The sequence below is a fragment of the Panthera onca genome, chromosome C1 (genome assembly GCF_046562875.1).
Source record: "Panthera onca isolate mPanOnc1 chromosome C1, mPanOnc1 haplotype 2, whole genome shotgun sequence".
NCBI lineage: Eukaryota > Metazoa > Chordata > Mammalia > Carnivora > Felidae > Panthera > Panthera onca.
Genome location: NC_138346.1, coordinates 198,475,192 through 198,482,692, shown reverse-complemented (window position 1 = coordinate 198,482,692; position 7,501 = coordinate 198,475,192).

Here is a 7,501-nt window from a genome sequence, read left to right as displayed (position 1 = left end):
AAACCGCCCCCTGTCCCCACATCCCCACTTTTCCAGCTGGTGGACTGCCAGGCGGGGGGACACCTCCCCAAGGTGTAAATATTACTCAAAGATTCAGATGGCAACATTTTCAATAAGGAAATACAACTATGTTATGGGGTGGACCGCAAAATCCACAGGGCTTTTAAAGCCATCAGCCTTTAGAACGTTTTCTTCGTGGGGAACATCCCTGGAGAAGCACTCGCCCACCCCTAGAAGCATCCGCACGCAGGGAGCACCTCCATCCCGTCCTTAAGCTCCGTGTTTCCATCGACCCCGCCCTCACCTCTGTCCAGCACTAACCCAGCTCTGAACACGCAGTCCACGCAGGCCATCCTGACTTTGCCCTTAAGTGGGTCCTAATCTGTCTCAATCAAAAGCCTAACTCCTGAGCTTAAGAAACAGACAGGGTGCTTTGTCTGGCGTTAGACATGGCTGGGTTTGAGGGATGCCGCCTCACCAAGTCTCTCTTTTCTCATCCTTCGAATGGGGCTAACGACCCCGCCCAGAGAAATTCCTTATATTGCCACACAGGGTCGTTTACACCCAGCGTTCCAAACAGGGCCTGGCACATGGCGAGGGCTCAAAGACTTCCTGGTGGTAACCTAACTTTCGCCTTAAACTTAACCCAACCCCATCCCAGCCCTTGCCCAGCCTGTCTCCACCGCGCCCCGTGATGACGGCTGGAGCCCAGACCTCAGCTCCTAGCCCTTGCCACCTCCAGATTTATCACACAGGGGGACCAGTGCCCCACACTGCGTCAGGATGCTTTCGTCCTCTCTGCGCACTACGTCTCATTGAGAATCTTTCCAGAAAACACCCCAACAATCTCCCAAAGAGCAAGCAGCTTTGAGAGAGCAGCTGCAAGGGGACAGGAGGAGACTGATGTCAGGAGCTCCGAAGGGGAACAAGCCAGTGCGCTGCTGTTTTGGTCTTTCAAAGCCTCTCACCCTAACAGTCGGGGCTGGGCCGCGAGCTGGCCGGTGCCCCAGCCCTGCCCCCCACTGTCCGCATCACCTCGGATGATCTGTCGCCCTCTTAGGCCCCAGGTTCCCTGCCTCTATAGGGAGTCACCCGGGGGCCTGAATCTAAGACTCCTCCAGCTCCACCCCCCAAGGGACTCTAGCTGGCACGGGTCTCTAGGGACTTCTCCGATTGGAGGTCTTTGGAGACCTCATTAGCTGAGCCTTGCTTCTGTCCCCATGCAGCTGTGTTCCTCACACATTCCCAAAAGAAGCAGGAGCTCAAGCTTTCCCAGTCACCCGGCTTCCGGCGTCTGCAGCCAAGCTCCCTGAGCCTCCCTTTCTCGGGCAGAAGTGTGGGAAGAACCAGGAGCAGGAGACCAGAGTTCAAGGCTGAATGCTGACGCCCGCTCACAGAGTAACCTCAGGCACATCTGGACCGATCCCGGGGATAAAGGATGCATGAGGTCCCATTGATCTTGTTAAGTGATACTCTTGGCCCCATGGGGAGGGGGACCCCGTGGAGTAATGACCCCAACATGGGGGCAAAAGGCCCGGGCCAGGTCAGCACAGGGCACCGCAGGACCCAGGACTGTGTCCATGCTGGGCGTTCAGGAAGAATCCCCCGGAGCCGGGGCGCACCTCCCCCCATGGCCTCCAAACCTCCATGACTCACCACCGTCAAGGTCTTGGGCAGGTCGTTCCCTCCCAGGCCTGCTGCCTGGTCTGTAAAACCCAGGACTCAGCTCAAACGTTACCTCCTCCAAGCGGCTCTCCTGAATCCCAACCCAAAGCAGCCACACAACCCCGTTTTATTTCCTCCATAGCACCCATCACCATCAGAGATCATATCACATTGTTTAACTGCTCACTTGGTTCTTGTCTGAATGCCTTTGATCCCCTGCGTGCAAAGTGTGAATCTTTCTTCATTCGGACACTAAGGGCTTCCGTCTTCATTGGTGTTCTAGGAGCCTGATACTTTGCAGTGGACAAAAAGACCAAAATCACTACCCACATAGAGTCCGCATTCTATGCGGTGGCCGTCAGACTGTGCTTAGTGATCAGGAAAGAAATTAGGCAGGAGGAGGGGTGAGGGGTGGGCCCAGGGAGTCAGGGTGCAAGTTTATGTGGTTGGTCAGGAGGGCCTCACCTGGAAGGACTCACTGAGCACAGAGCAGGAGGATGGAAGGACAAGGGGGTGCATGTCCCTGGGGAGCAAATCCCTGGCCACAGGAGCCACAGGCTCAGAGGCGGGAGATGAGGTCAGCAAGGAGGACCGTGTGGCTGGAACGGGGTTGGCAGGGAGGCCAGGGGCCTGTGGGGGACTCTGAATCTACCCTGAGGAAGATGGGAGCCATGGGGGGCGTGAGCAGAGGACAGAGGCAGCCACACTGGCGTTTTTAAAGGCTCTGTCCTCCTGCTCCGTGGAGAAGACACCACCGGGGACAAGAGTGGAATCAACGAGGCAACTGGGAAGAAGATTCCGGGCTGTTGGTGACAGCAGTTCCAATCAGTGTGGGCATGTGATGGGTAGAGATGAGGAATTTTTTTAAGTATGTTGCACAGCACCTGGCACAGAGTAGGCCCTCAGAGAAGGTGGCTGTGGTGGCAGTACGGAAGGTGCCGGAAATCCAATCCTCTTGGCCGCCTGCGTTCATCTCTCTGCGGCCCAGCAACTGTTTTCAGACTCTCAGAGGGAACTTAAAAGGACAAATTCTTGGGCTGCAGAGAGCAATTGCCAGCGACACGACGAGGGCGTAAGTCACTTGCCGAGGTCTTCAGGACTGTGGAAAAGACGAGAGGCCTGGATTATATAAGTGATAAAACCCTAACATTCACACATCCGACATGTGCTTAAAGATGCACATCCAGAATATTTTTAAGGGTAAGGTAACCTTTAAAAATGATTTGCTCTTTCTTGGTTTAAAAAAAAAGAAGAAGAAGAAGAAGAAAGTTTGAGAGGTAAAATAGATATGGGTGTGCGGGGACTTGAATTTTCCCAGATGGAACCCTTTCCTCCTGCAATATATTCTGTCACTGGGATTTTAACCGGATGTAATTACAGCAGCAGCCATGCTTTGTTCACACGGGCGAGCGATCACACACATTTCTTTTAGAGCGAAGCTGACAGCCAGGTTAGGATGGAGACTGTGTGTGTGTGTGTGTGTGTGTGTGCACGCGCGTGTGTAGTTTAAAAAGAAAAAACATCAATCCCTGAGCAATTCAGCCACCCAATTGGTTGGGATGTGATGAACCCACCAGAGAGACCGCCAAGGCAAGGTCCAAGGTGACCTCGGAGAGCGGAGAGGTGGAACCCAGCAGAGCAAGAAAACGGGGCTCGAGCTCTCGGGTGGGGGTCGGGATTCGGTGGCAGGCTGGCGAGGTGACCTGGAACCCCCTGCTCCTCCTCGGTGGGCCTCAGTTTCCCCGATGCGTGAAACAAGGGATTATTTCATCCCTAAGAGTCCTTCCTTCGAGTTTCTAGAATTATAAACAAGTCAAAGATGAATAGAGAGAAAAGGAGGAAGGAGGGGGAGGGGAGGCAGGAAGGATACTCTTGCTGCGCTTGGGACCTTGATTCGTAGGACCCGAGTGAGGACGGCATAGTCTGCCCTGACAGTGTGGCACCAGCCCGGGGACGGGCGCGGGATGAGGCGGCAGAGTCCGCGAGACACCGTCCCCTCCATTGTCTCGCTCAACCCTCGTGTAGACGCAGGAGGTGGGTGGTGACATCCCATTCCGTGGCCGTGGCGCTGAAGCCCCGGACAGGTGGTAAGACCTGCCCGGAGCCCCTCGGTTGCAAGTCTCCTGCAGGGACTGGTTGCCGTTCTCTGACTCCAAATCACGCGGCCTGTCCCTGCCCCAGATGCCCAGAGTCCTGAGTTCTCAACACGAAGACATGCAGGTGGTCGCATGTCCGCGCCCCTGCACCAAACGCTGAGGGTGAGCGTCTGCGGTGGGGGCTTGCGGGGCGGGCATCCCTCTCCCGGGGGCCCATCGCAGAGGCCCCGCCCCCCTGCCCCAGGGAGGACCAGATGGCAGAGGGGCCTTGTCCCAGGGGGTCACCCTCTGGACTCTGTACCTGCTGGAACTTGGCTGGAGAAAGCTGACAGGGGCAGTGAGGCTTCTCACTCTCCCCTCTAGGTCCTGACAGGGCCCCCCCGGGGGAAACAGGGTTTCGGAGCTGACACCCGGGCCACCCACAGCCCTCCAGCCACCCTGAGAGAGGGGCCGTACCCTCCCGGAGAAGGGGGACCCCCGTCCACAAGCCGGGGAGGAACCGGGCACAGGCACCATGGCGGGATCAACTTTTACGTTTGTCTTTTACAGACCTCCCCGCGATGACCCATTTCAGCCCGATCCCATCGTCCCAGACTCTGTCATCCACACGGCAGGTGCTCAGCGGCATCTGAAGCAGCTCGGCGAGGCAGTGAAGTTCACCCTGACCGTTTGAGGAGCCCAAAACCAATTTCGAAATCGAACACATCACTGACAACTGCTTCCGACCTCGCCGTGCCTCACTTACGCCCCGTGCAGCGGGAGGCGGAAAGGGCAGAGGTAAATCCCGCTGACTGCAGCCCGGGAGAGGGCCACAGAGGTGAGACTCACCCGGCTTTCCCGCTCCAATCCCAGGCCTTTTCCATCGACCTCTGCATTTCTAAGCACCAGACATCTCTCCCTTGGGGGTACTATTGGCACCTTCAAATGTACCTTGTCCGAAAATGAGGTCATCTCCTCTGCACCCAACCTGTCCCTCCCTTGTGTACTCAATCTCCAAGATTGGACAAACTCCCCCAGCCACCCGAGCATGGGACCTCAGCGTCGTCCTGTCACAGTCTGACAAAGACTTCGCCTAAGAAAATGGCAAGGAGCATTCTCTAGGGGACGCCCAGAACACACGGAGGGATGTGTAAGGCTGGATCCCATCAGACCAGACGTCCCTCAGACGTGGGTTACGAGCACACGGTACATACCTGAGGAATGGATTTTTTAAAAAAAATAAAGGAAGGGACAAATCCGGGAACGAACAAAGGCGTGGCCTTTGCGTGAAGCCTCGCACGAAGGAGGACACGCGTAAGCAAATGCATGAGTGAGCCAATCACGGAAGGAATACATAATATAATTCCATTATACATTCCATAATTCTAGTGACGGAGTGTGCGAGCAGAAAAGCGCACAAATGGGAGACAGAGGAAACCAGGGACCAACGAAGTGCAGGCACAGGGGAGAAGAAATGTGTGAACAAACGATGGAAAGGAGGAATAAATTCACACAGAGTGAGGGTGAGAAACCAGTTTCAGATGGATGGTTGAGGAGGGGAATAAAGGAGCGAACGAGTGAATGAAAGAATGGACGTGGAAGCAGGAAGATCAGCCCGTGAATGAGTAACCGAGCGAGCACGTGAGCCGACCGGTGGACAAGGGAGCCCGGCGGACCCCAGGGGACGGCAGGTTGTAGGGCAGGACACGGCCACACCCCGCGGGTATCCATTTGGACCCCCTGGAGCGGAGGTCTTGGCAGACTGGCCACACTCCTCTCCTGGAAGGGCTTTTAAGTGGCTTCTGTTTGCATTCGATAAGAACGTTATTAAACAACACCGGCTAAAGGTGGCCGCTCCACAGGATTTACTCTGGGCTCTGCGGAAAGAGCTAAGTAGAATCGACTGTATTGTTTTCCCAATTTGGTTGCAGATAATTACCCATTAGGTAGCAACCCCCCAGCCTGATTTTAATAATCGCTATTAAAATAGCTGCTTGCCTCATCTCCTTACAAATTAACCTCCGGGTGCTGTAATTACTTGCCGGCGTGGGAAAGTTTGCCAAGTGGCCTGGGGGTGAGGGGGCCGTGGGGTCCTGAGAAGACAGTGGGGAGGTCATGCGGCCCAGGGAGGAGGCTGGGGAGCTCAGAGCCTGGGTCCCAGGCCCCATCTGTTGCCATGTGACATTAAACAATTAACTCAACCACCTGGGCCTCAGTGCGGGGCCCTATAAAGTGAGACCGGTACCCCAGTTCCCAACCTCCCTGGGGGACTCGGGGGCTTGTTCTAGCAGAGTCAGTCACCTCTCCCCGACCCCCGGCAGGGGCTCGTCCTCAGCAGAGAAACGGGGGCTCCTCCTGACCTGCGCTTCTCCCCCACCAGACGGAGGACGGGACCCGTCTGTGCACAGCAGGTGCTCAGCACACAGCAGGTGCTCAGCAAACGCTGGTGGGAGGGCCAGCCGGATCCCACCGCGCAGGGGCTTTTACAAGCGGCCTGGAGTCCCTTGCAGGACAAGGAGGTTTGATAAGCAGACGGCCCCTCCCTGCTGTCCTCAGGGAGCCTGTCTGAGTCTCTCCAGGTGTCACTGCTTCCCTTTACTCCTCCGCTGCCAGCCTGCCTGGGCCCCTCTGTCACCCCGCTGTGTGCCCCCTCTAACATCCGGGGCTTGAGACGGAGGGAGCCTGAGGGACGACGGCGTGACTGTGCAGGACGCGAGCGCCAGGGCTCTGACCAGGGGCCCAGGGGCTCTGCCCTGAGGAAGAGCGCCCAAGGGGGCATCTCGTCTCCTGTCTCCACTGCCCCGACCTGCCAGTGACCGGGGTCAGCTCGTGGGCCTGACACCTGCCAAGCCTCGCGGGCGCCCGGAGGAGCTCGTGCCTGACGGTGGACTCGATGCGTCCCTCAGTCCTGCGGACTGAGTGCTGTGTCTGCAAGTGGGAATCTGGAATTTCTGCCTCCTTCCAGAAGTCTGCCTTCCTGAATAGCCCAGCTCACTCAGACTGTCTCCTCTGTCTCTCAGACTGAATATCCTGCACGGATAGGTCCCCACCTGCAGACTTTTCTCTGGGTTGGACCCCCACCGGACTGCCTCCTTTCTCTGCTCTGCGCCCACCTCCCACACCTGGGTGACGGCCACCCTCTTCTAATCCCACCTGATGGAGTTGGCCGTGAGGAGGGTGGGGGAGGAGGCTGGAGAAGGCCAGTCGAAACTAGAGAAGACTCCAGACATTTTTACAGGGCTGCTCAGTGATCCCAACAGCCTCACTACCAGCTAAGCCTGGTCTGGACAGGGCAGCATGGTACATATCTACTGATTAATTCCAGAAACACTGGCTGAGAATCCTTTATGTGCCAGGCCCCAGGCTGGGTTCTGGGGACAGAAGGGCCGATGCAAACGCTCCCGTCCCTCTCACTAATAGAGAAAGGACAGTGTGACTGATTCATCACATCCACCCTCAGTCTTTCAGCAAATATGTGTTGGGCGCCTCCCACGTGCCCTCGAGCAACCCACAGTCTGGAAAAAATAGTCCCTAAGCAAGCGCTGCCCAGAGGTGGGTGCCCGGATGGGGGCAAACACGGGACACTCTAAGACACGGACATCTGAGTTCAGAAGCACAGAGGAAATAAGAACTAAGTCGTGGAGGACGAGGATGGGGAGTTTACCAGGCAGACAGGTGGGGGAGGAGGGCCTTCTGGGAAAAAGGCAACATTTGTGAGAAAGTGGGGAGCTGGGTGAGAGACAGGGGTGTTTTGTCTTTGT